Below are 18,565 nucleotides of genomic sequence, written 5' to 3' on the forward strand. Positions count from 1 at the left end.
AAAGGTTTAGAGTTTATTCTGTTGAGACAGCGATCAGCAGGTTGCCATACACACCTAGAAAAACATAGCTGGGTTCCATCTACCCCAAGCATCAACATCCCAGCAGCAGAATCAGGGCCCAGATAGTAACAGTCATATGATTCCTAACTCCTTTTCAGCTTTTTATACATAATATACACCTCTTGGATATTTTAAAGTCTAGATGCATCAAAACAAAGTGCAAATAAATTGATATTGCACTACTGGATGGAAACACATGCAACAGTTGCACTTCAGATAGATCAGACCTTTGACCTAATCCTTCCTACCATGTAGCATTCATTTACATCTTAATTTATCTCCACTTCGTTAATCTACAGTTAGATTTACTGATATCAGAAACGTTGACACTTTAAATACAGTCATAACATTTTTTTTAAAAAGCAGAACTAGAGGAATAAACACTCCCTGCTTTTATTTTTTGCTGCATGCCCCCTTTAAATGTATATTACTTACATAGATCAAAGCAGATAACGGTCTATATTCTTATAATTGCTTAAACTAAACCATGAATTATTCACTTTAGATTAAAAGCAGCGGCATTTTTTTTTTGGTTGGACAGATTCTAGGTTAGTGTAAAGAAACTTGTATTCTTTGTAATCGTTGTTATAGTAATGGTTAGAGCCTAATAGCAAGTTTTGGTTTGGGTTTTTTTTGTGTTTTTTTTTTTTTTTCCAGGAGTATTTCAAACTCATTAAATGATTAAAACACATTTCTGAGCTCTGCCTGCCCGGATCTCTGAGGTTACGGTGAGCCCAGCCGGCAAAGCGGGGTTTATGGTTGTTAGGCTTCACCAAGGATCAGGGCTCAAGCCATCAGTGGCTGAGCTTGCCAGAAGCTGGCAACTTTAAGCCAGAGACAGCATCTTTCCAGTCTTCACGTGGAAAGGACTAGACTTCCTCAAGCCACCTCCTACTTCCTGCACTGAAGTTTAAAGAAGAAAGTCGAATTTTGATTATTTTTTTCCTGGTATCCATATCAGGGAGCTTTTAGATAACGTGATGAAAGTCAAGGCTCGCAGAAACAACTTCAACAACTAGCACAAATGGGATAATCTCTAGATTTCTTGGAAGCACAACTCAGACTCTTATCAATTCATTCTTCCAAGGTTGTATATTGAGCAGTACATGGGAAGCTGAACTTTTCTGTGCTCACAACTGCATAGGAGTTGATAAAATTACTTCACCATGTTTCTGAATTAAATACCGTAATTGTCTCTTATTCATGCACTGACTATCTAAGGGTGTTTTAAGCATTTCAGTTGTGAAGATCTTTAACAAAAAGGCAGCAGTCATGTAATTTTGGCACCTCCATCAAAATCAATACCAGGTGGGAGAACGTGGTAGATGGTGAGCCAAACAGAAAGCGAGTTTCACAGAAGATGAGAAATACTAACCATTTAGGAGACTTTCCATGCAGAGACACACAAAAAGAAGAGGGTGGAGAGTGTTGGTGTTAGTTCATTCTTTAGGACTTCATTCCACCGATGCATTTCACCAGACTGGGCTGTCTACAGATGACAGGTACCTCTTAAACAGTACGTTGAACATATAGTTACAGTCACCTAAAAAATCCTATTTTCCTTCTCTTGCAAAGAGAAATTCTGGGAAGGCAGACTCTACCCCTGCAAATAGTGAACAGCTCAAGACGTCACTGAAGTTCTGGGGATGAAGGCTTTTCAGCATTTGTAGAATCACAATCCTTTTGATGAATAAGCATCTGTAATAACCCAAAGAAAATGTGAACCATTATATAGGATAAGGTCATTGTATAAATGTGCTGGAGCAATATCAGCCATCCACCAAAGAAACTGCCACTTGCAGAAGATTGTGCTGTAGTGAAAATCCAACAATTTCCTTCTACTTTCCATTTGGACAGCAATGTTCCATGGTAATGGTAGAGATTTCTTAGAGACTTCGAAGGAGACAAAGCCAAGAAGTTTCATGGTTACCATCACATAAAGGTCTGGAAGAAAATAAAGGTGAACATCCAATTAGATAAGAAAGTTAAAATAGATTTACCTGAAAAAAAAGAAAAAAAGCAGTTTGGTCTGGACAACAAAGAGCAGGAGATGTAAGGAGGTTTTGGACACCTGACTGATCCCCAAGACATAATTGGGCAATCACTTCATCCTTAGTAATCATGGACTCTGCTGTCATTTCTTGATAAAGTAACCTATCTTTTCTCCAAAGTGAAACAGTAAATTAGTGGAGAAGATGAAATGCCTTTTATTCATTGTTATGTCCATGAGGTTGTACTCTTATCTAATCCACTCAAAGGACTTCCCATGAAACATCCATGCAGAACAAGTGATTCCCCATCTAAATGGGGAGACAATAAACTCCCTCACGATTAAGGAAAGGAGGAAGGATTTCATAACGGAACTGCTTGGCCTAGCTATACAGATGAGACAACTGCCATTTGTTTGGTTTGTCCACACTTCTCCATGGTCTTTTCTCATACCACTGCTGGTCTGCGGTCACAGTAACTGGGCCGCAGCTGGTCTGGGAAACCACAATAAACACGTGCAGGGCCTTATCCCGTAACAGGTTACATGGACTGTCCTCCTGAAAGTAATACAACAAAATGAAAGTCCTAAATCATGCAGAAATGCTGTGATCAAGCTAAGTGAGAAGAGGCTTTTCTGTGGGTAAAGAAGGAAAAGAGAAAACCAAGTAAATTCCACACCATGTCATACTGGAGAGTGCCATGGGGGGAAAGCAAAATAGAGATGGTCGCTATGACTTTTCATCTAGTTTCACCTGCATAGACCTTGGTCTGTAGTGGAGATGATTATTCATACATTTGATAATTTTTCTCTCTTCTTTCTTCCTTGTAATTAAACTTTTCTCACCATCCTATGACCTTGCACAACGCGTGTGGATAATTCTGAATGAATTTTTATGATTCCACCAAATATTAGTTTACTGAACAAAGTTAAGTTTGCCTAACTTGTGAAATACACTGCAATTAAAACATGATGGTAATGGTCTGGACTTTACTGACACTTTTCTTTGTTAGGATCTCAAATTATATTACAAACATTAATGAATAATTCACACCACCTCTGTTTAAGTCATGTAAATCCTCAGAAGTTCAGGTGATGACCAGTAGATTGTATGACAAATGCATGTCTACCGGAGCACCTAAAAATACACTTCCTCTTAAACGTGAGCGTTTTTCTGACTTCAGTGACATTTCACAAAGAATATCACATGAAATTCAATTTAAAGTTTTGAAAATGATTTGTTGTGTAGCTCAGTAAGTATCCAGATTATTAGGTAGTAAAAGATTTTATCACGTAAATTGTCTCACTCATTCAATGATTTTGATAGTGAATGTGGCATATATTTACCATATGAATTAGATTAGTTTTTATACCACTTTTCAGCAGAAAAATAGTAAATAATGTTATTTTGGGGTTGGGTGCAGCCATACTCACAACACCCACGCTGCATCTGCTTCATGTAAGTCACATTTTCAAGGTTTTCTTCATAATGGGATGACAGAGATATGTAATGAACAAAAATGAAATCCTGTATTGTGGAGAGCGTCTATTTGGTGACAAATACCTTAATCAAATTTATTCATTCATGAAAATTTCCATTGCCTTTCATTGTGGTGTGCGTAGAAAGAATTATGATTACTGTATTAGGAAAACAATTACAATATTCATGCATTGTAAAGTGTGGGCTGTGATTCAGATTTTGCTGAAGTATAGAAGTGAGCTTTTCAGTCTCATGAGAGGCATTTAAGAAAGTACAAGCTTTATATTTCAAAATAAGTATTATTCAGAAATTAATGGACTACTTTTAAGCTTACTAGAATGGTCATGCTATAATGAAAGAGTAAAATTCTGATTTGGGGAAGGAAAGGGTGTGACTGGAGCCCTTTGTAGGGTATCTGTTGTAGCTTTTGTATATTATTTTTTGCCTGTGTATCTTTTGCCAATATTCGTGCATGGAATATTGTGCTCTGGTGGAATCCCAGTGAAGGTAACGCAACCTGCTTAACAAGATCGGGGTAATGTATTCAGGGATTTCTTCGCTATTTTAAATGCAAACCTCCACCTAGTTTTAACTGCAGGGAAGTCACAGGATGCTATTAAAAATACAATGCATTCAAAGATGCCCATGAAGGCAAACTAGTTTTCAAAGAGTGATACCATTTTATCACAACTGAGAGTTCACATTTTGCATAGGTTTTTACTGCAATATTGAAAATGGTGCTCGTCTGCAGAAAAATAATCACCTGTGCTTTCGCCTATGCACATAAACAATAATATAACAATATACTCTTCTGGAACAAGGCATGTTTACCTTTGATATACAAACAAGTCATAGAGCAAGTAGACCTACGGGGAAGTGAGGTATACTGAAGCAGGCAGAAATCCTTCAAAACCCCCCCTTTCCTTGTGAGGGCCTTGAGCGCAGCCCTCATCTCCCCCCCAGGGTCTGGCAGAAAGAGGTCCATTCCCATTGACGTACACCGAACATCATCCACATGGGCTGGCTTTTTGAGACGCTGCTGCGAGTATTGCCTTCTTTCGGTAGATAGAACACAAGTATTTTTAGCAGTGCCTTGTTATTTTTGAAAGAAATATTATGTAGTGATGTGATCGCAAGCAGTCTTTTTCTTTTTTTTTTTTCTTTTTTTTTTTAAATGGTAATTGGAATTAATAACATTAGAATGATTGTACTAGAAATTTGGTTTGCTAATTTTTGCTAACATTAGATAATTATGCCATAAATTTCTCTCTCTCAGACATGTAGGTTCAGGAAAAAAATAACTGAAGAATTGCTCTGCGTTACCGTTTTAAATCTGCCTGAAGTACCAGTTTTGAAGGCAAAATATTCAACTCCTTTTAAAAGTAACGATTATAAGTACTTTGGCTGTTTGGTTCAAATCTGAACAGGGCCCTCTGTTTATTTTATGCTTCAAATGGGGTTTAGTTTCCTGATAGCTAGGTTAAGGGTAACCCTTCCGCTATTCCTTTTTTTTTTTTTTTTAATTAACATGCAGGTACTCCTAGATATGCATGATTTTAAGTTAACAAACTGTTACTTCAACAAATTTAAGTAGATGCTCGTAATCCATTATGCCCACATAAATGTTTGTAGGATGCTGCATTTCATTGTAGCATCCAGCTACTTGGCATGTAAAGACCAAGCATTCTCTTGGACTTAACCTAATTTTTTTTCTGATGCTTAAAAATACACTGCATAAGGTACAAGAAGGTCACAAGTTCATCAAACAGGAATTTAGATGCTGATGCTGTGCTTGATTCTTTAACATAACCTGGTTTATGACAGTCCTAGGAGATGACCCCGAAAAGTCGTGTGATTTTTACTACCATGTGGTACCGTCTTTGGTGCCAGTTTCCTTTTATCTTGTGTCCCAGGGCTCACACTACCAAAAACATTAGCAAACAACTATTATTTTTAAACAGTTCTGTATGAATCTAGGTTTTATGCTTTTTTTTTTTTCCTGGTTTTGTGATTTATAAGTGTGTACACGACCTCTTAACGAGGCACCCTAGGAAATGGGACAGATATTTTCAAAGCATCTTTTCCTAGTTAGACAAACAAAATGCATTTCTGCTTAAATATCTGAGAAACAGAAATGTGGGCTGAAAGTAAGTTTTAACGAGTGTATTCCAAGCAAAATGACCAAATTGCTCAGAGTAAAGGGGTGCTAAGAATGAATACTTGTCCTACTGTTAGCCAAAAAAGTAACTCATTTCATTGAAATAATTCTCACTTGACATGTAATGCACACAAAGTTACAGGCTCATTAATAACTTAACTAATGACGGTTTCCCTCTGAGTCACGTTAGAAGCTTCTTTTAGAGTGGAAAAAAACTGTAACGGCAAAGTCTTAAAATAACATGCAAGAAACACGAGATCTTACATTTATCAGGGATCAAATTGTTAGATAGATATCTAAAGATGCAAATAAGTAGGATTTTCAAAAACATTTGCCTGCATCCAAAAATTTTTCAGCTACCTACAGTCCTCTGCTTCCAATGTTAAACCAGGTGCCCAATGTTTCGCTTCTGGGCATGTCTAGGAGCCTTTCAGCGTCAGCAGAGCTGAATTCTCCATGTCTAATTCATGCCTGGCAGGATCCACAAGCACAGTTCCTCCACCTGCATCACCCGAGGAACGGTATCCCCGAGGCATGAGGTAGGCACATGTAGTGGGTTCCCAAAATCACTCGTCCCAAAATGTGGAGTGCTGGGTAGCAAATCCTTCTCGTTCTTTGACAGAATGCCTTACATTCCTGGCTATGGAATTTTTGTTAATGTTGAAAACTTTGTTGATGAGTCTGTTTCACTCTGCCTAAACAAATAAAAAATATCTGTGCCAAAAAGAGACAAGCAATGAGTACGATTCTGCAGCCTCGTGGCAGGAACATTCACTGAGGGGCAGAGGCACCTGGATCCCAGCCCCTGTTCCAGAGGCTGGTTTATGTAAGATTTATAATGTAAATGTTGGATATAAGATAAAGCTGTATTTAAAATACATAAAGCAACCACTGGAGCAGGGACAGGTATCCCTACTCCCTCATGAGTATCCCTGCTTTTTATGGTTGCCAGCTTCTTTGCCTATGTGAGCTGCATGCCCAAACCTTCATGTGGCTGGAAGCCACAACTTACATCCATGCCCCTGGGAAGCAGAGGGAAGCAGGAGCTCCCAGGACGAGTTGATTATGGCTCTTCAGGAATTCCACCAGCCCGTTACTGGGTCAGACTGCATTAGCCGTGCAGTTGGGTCCTAAATCAATGTAACAACATCACCATCAATAGCCTGGGATGCCAGACTCTATCCCACAACCAGAAATTCAGAATATTCCACAACCCACTGCACCAACTCACGGCACCAGAGCTAATCACACAACCAGGATGCCCCTAGAAACTGTCCCTGAGCTGCCCAAGAGCTGCACATGGCTCAGGGCTGTGCGAGCCTCTTTCAAGAGGGAGAGATCACTATTATTTTCTTTTGAGTTAGAAAAGAACTTCTAGCCACAGGTCAACGATTAAGGCAACAATTTTTCTCAGTAGTATGTAATACACGTATCAGTGTTTTACAGGTAGTTATGCTGTCTTTCAAAACAAAGCATCCTTAATTATATCTTGTAAGCTGGCCCCATCTCATGGCAGAGGGGAAGGGTGAACGGCCTCCTCCACAGCTTGTACTGCAGACTAGTGATTAAGGCAGGATATGTGAAGGTGCAAGGGAGGTCTGGGATCAGGAAAGAAAATTACATGCAGTTGATTGTGCCTTTTCTTCTGTGCCATTTCAATGCAAAGTCCATCAGCCAACCTCAAAGAAGGTACAAGAAGCCAAGACTTGCTTTTCCCCTTTTCCTTACCCCCCGGTGTATTCCTCCCTTACTGGGCTGTTGCAGGATCATACGTTCTTGCTCACTGTCTCTCAGGCTTTGTGAATCCCTCGTGTTGTAGCTCCCTCTTGGGGATTTGGTCCCAAGTAACTAATTGAGAAACAAATATATAAAAAATATCCGTAAAATAATTCTGGCCTTTGAGGCTAAGTCTCACTGAAGGCTGTATCTTGTAAAGAGAGTTAGACTCATGAGCCTTCAGGCTCCTTTTGAGAACGTTATCCTAAATCCTCAAATCTTGACATTTTTAATCAGTTCTTTTTAAGCACAAAGAGGATGTAACTAAATCTAAAGTGATCTAAACAAGTCCATTTTGATATCAGGTTGTCTCATATGTTTAAATACCATCTCCCCTACCACCACCAAAAGAAGCAAGTGACATTATCCATTTCCAAGGCTGTGTGCTCCCGTGTAGTATCAGAGCATTTACAGATATTATGTCATGTACGTGTACAGATATTAATGCTGCGAGACCTCACGCCTGCCATGAGATGATTTTACTGAGAAACTCAGATGTATGCTGAAGTGACTTGCAGGCTCACAGACCACAGAGTAAGATTTAGGCATGGTACAGGTGGGTTTAACCCCAATAAAATCATGAGAACTGCATATTCCCTTCTCAAATCTGAACCGACTCACACAACCGTTCATATCAGAACAAGAACACAAGAATTTTTAATAGCAACTTTGTAGAGCTTAATGAAATTCATTTCCTAGTCACACTAACCCCTTCAATTTGTTTCCAGGTCTAATACAGGAACCATATGGAGAGAGGCACAGAAAGATAAGTAGGCGTTGCATGCCATTACTCACCATCTGTTTAGGCAAGCCGTGCTGAGCGGAACAAGGAACGGGTCACGGCTCCGACAACATTCACAGGTCAGAGCCTGCCTAAGAGCCAATGTGGACTACAACAGCGTCTGGCTGCCAGGGAACGCATGGGAAGATTTTCCTGGGGTTACCGTGCGAGATGAGGATGGCAAGTGGTCGGCTGGCGAGGGAGGAGCAGTGGATGAAGATAAGTGAGTGCCTGAGAAGCAAAAGCCTGTGTTGAGAGAAGGGATAAAAAGTGAATGAGTGATATAGGGGTAGATGGTAAAGGCATAAGTGGTACAGGAATGTAAGATGCTGACATGCAGATTTTTATTGCAATTCAAAGCCCTACATTTACTAAGAGTTGGAGATTTTGCCCTAAGTTTCATAACCTTATAATGTGATATTATTCCAACTGGCATTTTATCAGTGAGACCCTTTCTCAACATAAATTATAAAAATATAAATGTATGTTAAATCGTATGGCATGCATTTACTGAAGATTTATAGGTGAACTTATCCACTGTAGAGCTGTGTTCTCGGAGAACCTGCCCTGCACTTCCCTGCACCTGCAGAGAGCTGGGAACGGGAGGATAATTATGAGCATTGAGAGTCTAAGCCAGATGTTCCAGGAATGGAGAAATGTCATCTTTGGTTGGCTGGCCTCTAAAGGCAGGAAAACAGAAAAAGGAAGTGTCCGTGTTTGAGCTGGCATGTGCCACGCAAATCCTTGCCTAGTCAGCGCCAGGCCTCTGCTGCTGGCAGCCGGCTGCCGTTGTGCTCTTTGCCTGGGGTTATTGCCACAGACCAGGCGAGCGCAAAGCCAAATACAGAAAGTACGGGGAAGGGTGAAGTGTTAAAGGAAATATGGTTGTGAAACAGGAGCGCAGGCACATGAAGGGAGTAAGAGCTTTACATGATAGACCAACTTAACACGTTCCACAGTGCATTGCTTCAAAAAGATTAGGTGTCGCTTCTGTGCTTGGATCACTCAGACTTACGCACTTGAGCTTTTCATCAGAAGTATATACGAAAATATTCAGCAGGAATGTTTACGTCTCGTATCTTTGTGTTTTGTTACCGAGACGATTCATTTTTTTCTTTTTAAGCAAAAGGAACTAAATAAAAGTTAGCCCCTATCTATTAAATGACCAGCTTCGGACTTAGGTTTTTCCCAGTGTTGGAAACATCCATTTTCACTTCCTCTCAGCATATTAAGCAATACCAGTAAGGCAGTCCTGTTTACAATTTACAACAAGTATTTCCTCCTCAAGACAGCAGCCTTGATTCTTAAAATTATATATCATAGATTGAGGAACAGAATATATTCTCAATCATACATTTCAAACAATTTTTTCTCAGTTTCTTCTCTTAATTTTCTTTTCAGAACAGCACCTTGGATACACAGTCAGTTTAATAATAATAAATAAATCTTTGTCAGCCACTTCCAGCACCTTTTTCATTAATTCATGCAAAACTGTCAACACGTCAGTGGACTGCAGTGCTTGATTTCAGAGGGGTCTGAAGGAGGAAGGAAAGCATTATGGCAAATGTGTTATTGAGAACAGGAATATCTCAACTGAATTGCACAGAGAGGCATTTTAAGATTAAAATAACAAACGCTCAGAATGAATGAAAAACGCCTCGATGAAGCATCAGTGACAGGCACAGAAATGAGACTGTTATGGAGCTAATGTCTGGTGGGTATGTGTTCTGACAGAGTTCATGCTTTTTCACTTTAACGTGAAAGATGAGGACTTCTTTATTTTCTATTCTCAACTGATGAAACATCACCAAGTGAGCACAGTGCACGTTCTGTGACATGTAACTATCCGGCCTTTGGGTGGAGAAAGAACCTTCTATCCCAATTTGGGCAACCTCTTGGATCTTGGCTGTGGGATATCTGCTGCTGGAGCTGTGTCTAGAATCTCTACACCACCACATCCCTATCCATATATCCCTTCACGTCTCAGACATATCCCCCACTCCACACGTATAAAGGAAGGCTTAGAGGATGGCCTTACAAGGTGATGTCACTTGCATCTCTAACAGATTCTTCCTCTGCTCAAGGAGGAGGTTGATGATCCACTTTGCAGAGCTTGACCACAACAGCTGTCCTCAGTAAATGGCTCAACAGCTGAACGGCAGAGCCTCCAGCAAAGCTGCGACGTCCAGAAGGGCAGATGAAGGCACACAAAGATGTCAACGAGAGGCAATCCCTTAAACACCTTGGGTTTCATTGTTCACAGGCTTAATTTAACCAAACGAACAAGGGGGTATCTACAAGTGCTGTTATTAGTTGTCGTGGCCTATTTTTTTTTTTTTGAGCGGTCTTTGTTGTTATTTTCTTAAGTAAAAAAGAACAAAATCAAAAATTTCAGGGAGGTGGAGAGGACCAACAAAGGCCATTTTTTTGCTTGAGGATCAAGGGGGGAAAAAGCCTGAAAGATTAAGAGAAAGCTTCTGTGAAATAAGGAAACAACAAAGATGCATCATGGACTGAAGTCTTCCCTCAGGATCATGTTTCACTAATTAGCGCTGCTTAAATAACAATTTCTGAAACAAATTTAGGGTATATTCTAACCTTATTTAAAAATCTGAAAATTACTTAGATATCCTTCCTTAAGCTTGCTTTATTATAAGTTCATCACTTCTGTAGAAGTTCTCAATAAGACATAGATAACTGGCACTTCTTAGCTTGATCTTCTTTGTTTCAGTTGCACATAGAATCATAGAATCTTCATGGTTGGAAAGGACCTTTGAGATCGTCGAGTCCAGCCAAACAACCTACAATCTCTGCCACTAGAGCATGCCCTGAAGTGCCGCATCTAGACGTTGTATAGAGACATTTATAGAGTCTCGCAGGTAGACATTTTTACCTCACTGGTAGCTGGTTCTCAAGAGCTGAGGATGACAAAGCACTGGAACAGGCTGCCCAGGGAGGTTGTGGAGTCTCTGGGGACATTCAAAACCTGCCTGCATATGTTCCTGTGCAACCTGCTCTAGGTGAGCCTGCTTTGGCATGGGGGGTTGGACTAGATGGTCTCCGAAAGTCCCTTCCAACCCTACCATTCTGTGATTCTGTGATTTGTGTGATTTTCCATTACTGACCAAACATTGCAAACAGTTTATTACAAGATGTAACATGTTTTATCACCTATCTGGTGCCTGTTTGTGGAGCAGATTAGTTGTCCAGCTGGAATTCTTGTATGGTGACTCCTGCACCTATGTAGCAGCCTGGTGGGGCAGAAGCAACAGCAGTAGTCAGGCAGGCAGCAGCAATGCTCCCATGCTTACCCAGCCATCAGGAGAGACACACACATCCAATGCACTGCATGATCTATTTTTTGCAAAATACAGATTTCAGTGCGTAACTAAACTGAATGCAAAATGACAGCCCCAAATTTGGGATTTAGTCTGTTACATTATTTTAAAATTCCTATTAAATTTGGAAGATGCTGAACATACACAGTACTGTGTAGAAAGTACCCAGAATCAACTGAACCAGAGCCTGGACTGCTACAAACTCAGAACCTGAGCCAGATCTGCCAAGTTTCACAAAATGTTTTAATCATGGAATCATAGAATGGTTTGGGTTAGAAGGGACGTTAAAGATCATCTAGTTACAACTCCCCTGCCATGGGCAGGGACACTCTTCCACAACATTTATAAAATTTTAGTTGCACCTCCTCTAATTAGCAATATCTCACCCTGAGACAATGAGTAACGTTTTTTTTTTCTCTTAATAATTGTTTTCAAATTCTGTAGTATTTTTCTTGGTTTTAGAACAACGTGAGAAGGTGCTCAAGCCACATTTCAGTTCGTTGCTGGCTAAACGAACCTTTATTCCCAAGTGAGTTTTGGAGTCAAGCCATCCCCACTCATCCTACATCTTCAGGAAAGCTCTGCTCATCTTGATAATCTAGAAGGGAAGAACCTGAATGGCTTTTGGAGTACTGAATGTGCAGAGGTGAACCAGAGAAGGCAGAAATCCATCATCATATTAGGTAACTCAAGTTGCAGAGAGACAAAAGGGATTAAATTAGAACGTGTCGTTCCCCAAAGGGAAGGTACGCTAGCGGGGGATTAAAACAGGAAAATCAGAGTTTAAAACAAAGAAAAAATCCTCATTCATAAATATAGTGCAAACTAAAATCACTAAATAAGACATTGGTTTGCTCAACAATGTTTGGTGGCCATCACATGGATGATGCATGGTTTATTCCTTGTAAAATATTCCAGTGATTTAGTTAATTTCTGTCTTTACTAAATAATATTAATATTTTTAATATTACTAGAGGAGAATAAGTGGGTTGGTTTTTTTCATGTTAGATATTCTTTTGATAGAAAAATCATTTTCTGGTAAAGCTATAGTCAATGTCTGACCATTTGCTGATTTTAAAACCCTTGTTAAGTCTTTTTGATTGGTTATAAAGTATAAATTCCCACGTCACAGCAGTGAAATGCTGTATAACTAATATCTGTGTTGGCATGGTCCTTTTGTAACTTTATTTTTTCACTTCTATTTTCTCCATTTATAGCTTGAGTTTGTAAAATATGTTGAAAACCTTCAGTCTGAGGGGGGCTGTAAGTTTAAGTTATCACCGCTGTATAAATCCCATTCACATCAGCATTTAAAGATTGCTACTTCAAATTAAATCTGGGTTAAATGCAGTCTATTTGACAACTTAGGTGCCTTTTCAAATCCACGTGCAATAGAAAAAAAAAATCTGGAGTTGTATATTTCAAACAACCCGACTTAACTGAATGCTGGGCAAATGTATAGAAGATCCACACAAGGGGAACGCGGCAAATGTCAGAAGGCTGAGACGAGAGGACCCACTACTCCACGAATATCCTCTCCTTTCCATAACCATAATGCAAGGACATGAAGACATTTCAGGCAGTTTCTTAGCTCTATAGCTTCAGCATCTAGACTAAGTACTCAAGCTGGGCACTGGCTACGGATCTATTTCAGAAGTCTGAAATACAGATCAGAAAATTTTATTTAGTTTTTAAAAGTGTCTAGGGTTCACTCACAATGTGTTTGCAAATATACTTAGAGCTTCAGCATTCATCTTTGCATCTTATTTTCCTCTAGCTAATAATGAATCTTTTTATCAACTAAAATATAGCAATGAAACTTGTCAAGAACCTGTACATCTGAAAACGTAAAAGAGACGCCTTGCTTTTACCTCTCAGATTTTACAAATAAAAATTCTTTCTGAGAAAGAAAGAGATTCCAGAGAGAAAACAAAGCACATCTTAAACTTTCATACTGTTTGAACACAACTGCGCTGGTACAATACACAAGAACATCAACGCTACCAGAGCTTGTGGAATTTTTCACATAGTGTATCTTTTTAGAAAGTGAAAATGATACACATCATGGAAAAAAATGTTTTATCTATTATTCAAGGAGAAAATCCATCAGGTTGCATTTTGTTTGAGTCAAAGAATAAATTAGACACAATTTACTTTTAAATGTAATCTTCTTTGCACAACTAGATATTGAATCAAATTTAGGTCACTCTTAGGGAAAGTGAAAAAAATGTGAAGTTGCTCAACAAAGGCTGATTGCATAAAGAATAACTGGGCTTCCATTTGAACAAAACTTAGGCATTTTAGTTCCCCTTTTCCCTTTTATCTGCGTTTAGTGGCTTTAGACTCTGATGTCTTTATGATGGTAGCATGATTCTGTATTCCTCCCAGAGGACTTACTGCAATGTCATTTATATTTCAGTAGAGCATTTTAGCAATACAACAATACCACAATAATTACAGAATAACTTATTATTTAACACAGGGCCTCATGCAGGAGAAAAGTAACATTTTCAGTGCTATTGCTAAAAATAACTGCACTCCAGTATTCTACAGATCCAAAAGAGATGAGCGAATCTTGGAGTGGAGAGTTCAGCCCTTCCTGTCCGTGCACTGGATTTAAGCCTAAAGCCAAACAAATCTGTGAATTGTGAGGTGGTTTTGATTTCATCCTATAGTCAGCTGCTGGCTTTGAAGCGTAATCAAAAATTGCCCAAGTCTATCAGAGACGTTTAAGACAATCTCTTAAATAAATCCGGGCCTTTTCAAACTCCTAATGAAATCTTACTCCAAATAAGTTTCATACACAGCTGATGCTGATCCAAACATAATCGACAAAGAAAAAAAACCCAGGTATTTCAGTCTCAAAAGTGGCAGAATAGTTACCTGCATAGCAAGAAACATGCGGCAGTGATGGATCAGGAAGCTACTAACCGCTCATGGTAGGTATGGTTTAGCAAGCTGAATTTGGTGTCTTCTACCGTGTATCGTTGCCTTTATTTCGAGCATGATGTACAAAGGAAAACTTTGAAGAGATTATTATGAATTGAAGGCCAGCCTAAATGCAATGTGGTACTTGAGCAAACAAAATGTAAGCCTACACCGTACTCTGGATATCTTTGCTATGTTATCTTACGGAACAACTGAGGAGAGTTTGCTAGAGCATTGAGAAATTAGACACCGTTTCCCACTTAATGAATGTTTTACTGCATGATGGTAGTTAAAATATCCCTCCAGTAACAGTAATTTAAGCATGCTTGCAGGTATGCGCAATGGGACACAGGCTGTTAAGATAGATATTGCGGTAGGTGTTAATTCAAAGTTTAAATAACAAAAATCTATAATACAAAGACAAAAACCTTTTAAAGAATCACATTTGTAAAGCTAGTGAATTAATATGCTGACTGGGACTTGCTTCTGACAGGTCCAGCTCGTTACGTTCAGATATGCTGGCATGACTGAGTCTATCGGGAGTCTAGAAGTCTCTGAGAATGTTCAGAGTGACATTTGGGATAACAGGGATGAATTTCAGCCAGGTCTTTCATATGCCCATTTGCTGCTTTATATTTTTGGCTCCAAGTACGTGCCAAGATCAAATTCCCAGACTTTCTCAGTGCCCGAGCAAATATTGCTAAACCCAGATTTAGAACATTCATAAAACACAGACGCAGCACGTTACTGTACACGTCTGCTGTCACACAAATGCCGTCAGACAGTGGGTCATGAACCAAGGGTGCAGCCTTGAAGCATCCTATGTCAGGAACAGCAAGACTGCATCTCAGCGATGACGTGCCATGAGATATTCACAAAGGATAACTTCATCCTGGGGAGATTAATCTCCTCTGAGTCCTCCAACAAACTTAGGGAGGGGGAGACAGAGGTTCCTCCAGTTGGCAATTTAGTGACTAGATCAGACTCCTGCTCTGAATGGCCCTTTAGGGGAAACTCTCTCCCCTCCTTTTCTGTGGAGAAAGTCTACAATGCTGAGCTTGGCTCAGTTAATAAAAAACAGCAAAAAGCTAGGCTACAATTTTCATTTCAAATCACCATTTTCCGCTCTCTCCTCTCCCTACTTGACACTGATGTAGCCCATGTTATTCTAGCTGATAGATGATAGTACCTGAAGGGGACAAGAAAGCTGAAGAGGGACTTTTTCCAAAGGCATGTAGTGATAGGACAAGGGGTGATGGCTTCAAACTGGAAGAGGGTAGATTTAGATCAGATATCAGAAAGAGATTTTTCACTCTGAGGGTGGTGAGACGCTGAGCAGGTTGCCCAGAGAAGTTGTGTTTGCCTCGTCCCTGGAAGTGTTCAAGGCCAGGTTGGATGGGGTTTTGAGCAGCCTGGTCTAGTGGAAGGTGTCTCTGCTTCTTTCCTTTATGATGAGCACCTGTCCGTAATTTTAAACATCCAGAGGAATTAACTTCTTTCAAAGATGGCCTTTCAGTCCAGTTACATAGGCTTTCTTTTTCCATAGAATATATGCTAATGCCTTCACTCTGTTCTTCAGAACATAAACTTTGAAAACATAAAGGTAACAGAATAGATGATTATTGTAAGAAAAAAAAAGAGACAAAGTTTTTTAATTAAAATAGACAGAATGAGTTTTACCTCAGGGAGTGCTTTATGGTGCTCTAACAGTACCTCCATGGCTGATGCCAGCATCCGGAAAGAAAGTGCAGAACTTCTTATGGGTCTTTTTTTTTGTTTCCTTCTCTCTCTTTGTTACAGGCTTGGTTCACCTTCCTAAAATTATTTGTCTGGCTTAGTGCCTTAAAACACTAAGGGGGATTTACAGCACTTCGGCAACTTAAGCTGAAGTCCCAGGAAGTGAAAAAAAGGGGGGGAACAAAAAACAAACAAACAAGGAAAAAAAAGAGTAAAAAAAAAAAAAAAAAGAAAATTATACTGATGATACCAAAACTATATAGGTACCCAGCCAATACTTCTTAGGTATCATCATTTAGGGACTGAAATACAGATATTCCCGAAGACTGGTTACAGCTATGATGGTATCCGAGGTCTTTATTTTCTTTCAAATGCAAAAGAAAAAAAGAAAACTCTGTTAAAATGAAAATGAACAAATAGAGTTCCAGGCTCCAAAGCAGCACTATTTTCAGAAAATACTGAAGTGTCACTACCAAAGACAGAAAAAATGAAATGAAATGAAATGAAATGAAATGAAATGAAATGAAATGAAATGAAATAAAATAAAATAAAATAAAATAAAATAAAATAAAATAAAATAAAATAAAATAAAATATGCCAAACAATCAAAAACCAAAACCAAAACCCAACAAGCGATGCCTTGGCTGGTGGAAGAATTTACCCTCTTTAAACTACCAAACTGGAATTTACTGTCAGAGTGAAAGTTGCTTTTCAAGATTAACAAAACAAACAAAAAAAGCAACCTCCCCCAGCCATGTGTTTAATGCCAACATTAACAAAGTCATGCTCAGCCCACTTCAAAACAGGAATGCCTATCTAAAAGAGCAAGTCCACTTGTAAGCTGAAATACTGATCAGGATGGAGAAGGATGGTATAATGGTCCTATGTAGCCTTTTTTGCTTTTTTGAGTTGTCCCTAACACATCGTCATTAAATATTCAGGATGATCTGAATAGGTTTTCCTATCTTATTCTGATAACACACAGAATGTGTGTGTACATGAGAGAGAACGAGCACTTTTTTTCCAAAGAAATTAAAATCCATTCAAGATATAAAAACAGTTCTCACGTCACAGCACATCATGAAATATTTCTGAGTTTCCTTATGATGCTAGAGTGTAATAACACAGAAGGAAAACAAGACATTGCTGCATCCTACATACTTAGTCACAGGTACAGTTACTTGTTGCATACAAATTTCTACTCTTGGCCTATGTCTGCAAAGGAATATTCAAAATTAAGATAAATCATCTGAAGATATGAAGTCAAGTACTCTCTTTCAGACAGATCTTCAGATAATATAATTATAGCTGAACAAAACCATCCATTTCTCCTGCACTTTTCATGAAGAAAAGGTTTCTAAGCACAATATTTGGAGCATACATCCCCAAACCGTCCCGGTTTGAGATTATTTCACCAGGCTACTTATAAACCTTACTTTATTAAAGAAAGGGAAGGAATTTTGATCCAGCGTCTAAGTTTTTTTTCCCCAAGTCAAGCTAAGAGTTATGATTCTGAAAATGTTTGACACAAAGGAAAAAATGCCTTATTCATGGCAAACACTTCCATTAGGATAACTTTCAAAAAAAAAGAAAAAGCAGCTGCATTTTGCCTTCATTAAGCTGATATAGATTGCAGCACCAAATCATATGTGGTCTGTCTACTTTTAAAGCCTGCTATTAACATTCACTGCCATTGAATAATAGAAATATATTGCCATTTAAATACAATATTGTTGCATTATTTTTTTCATGTTTGATAAGTAACTGACTAAAAATATGCACCTACAAATTCATGTTAATGTTAAGAATAAAAATGAGCTTACACACAACAGTCATATAAAGCTGTTATCTTCACATTAGAGCACTTTGGACATTGACAGTAATTATTTTTAGAACCAGTTTTGAAAATGAAATGGTGAGGAGAAGAGAGAGGGAAGATATTGCTCCTGGCTACTGGAAATAAAACAAGCTTTTCAGACACACTGCCACTGTTGCCATTTTGCCTCTTAATATTTTATATAAAACAGATGCTTTTTCAGATACTGGCCAAAATCCAATCTAGCATAAAACAAAAATTCAATTTTGAACATATTCTTCCAATATTTAGTTCCCTGTCTTGCAAATACATGTACAGAACTTCTGCAGCCTCACTGAACTGCGTACTTGACTGCATCAAGACAAAAATATTTACATACCTATATATACATAGATGTACATATGTATATGTATATATATGCCTCCGTATATTATATATGGAAACTCATTCCAGCTACAATTTCAGTAAGCATAAACTGAGCCCTCGGTGAAAGTGGAGCGGCAA

At 38.8% G+C, this 18,565-nt stretch overlaps 1 long non-coding RNA gene across 4 annotated transcripts in view; it reads right to left on the bottom strand.

Moving 5' to 3' along the window:
• Window positions 1-18,565, bottom strand: part of LOC134510182 (uncharacterized) — a 98,994-nt gene continuing 80,429 nt past the window's right edge. For 3 of the 4 annotated variants that reach the window (XR_010069521.1, XR_010069520.1, XR_010069522.1), the window contains 2 exons: window positions 8,257-8,488; window positions 1-2,004 (listed from right to left, as the gene is read on the bottom strand). This is a non-coding gene — a long non-coding RNA (uncharacterized LOC134510182). Of the gene's footprint in view, window positions 2,005-7,412; window positions 7,534-8,256; window positions 8,489-18,565 lie in introns of those variants that run through there. The other variant, XR_010069523.1, reaches the window with a different exon arrangement.

Source organism: Chroicocephalus ridibundus, chromosome 1, assembly GCF_963924245.1.
Source record: "Chroicocephalus ridibundus chromosome 1, bChrRid1.1, whole genome shotgun sequence".
In the NCBI taxonomy this organism is placed as follows: Eukaryota; Metazoa; Chordata; class Aves; order Charadriiformes; family Laridae; genus Chroicocephalus; species Chroicocephalus ridibundus.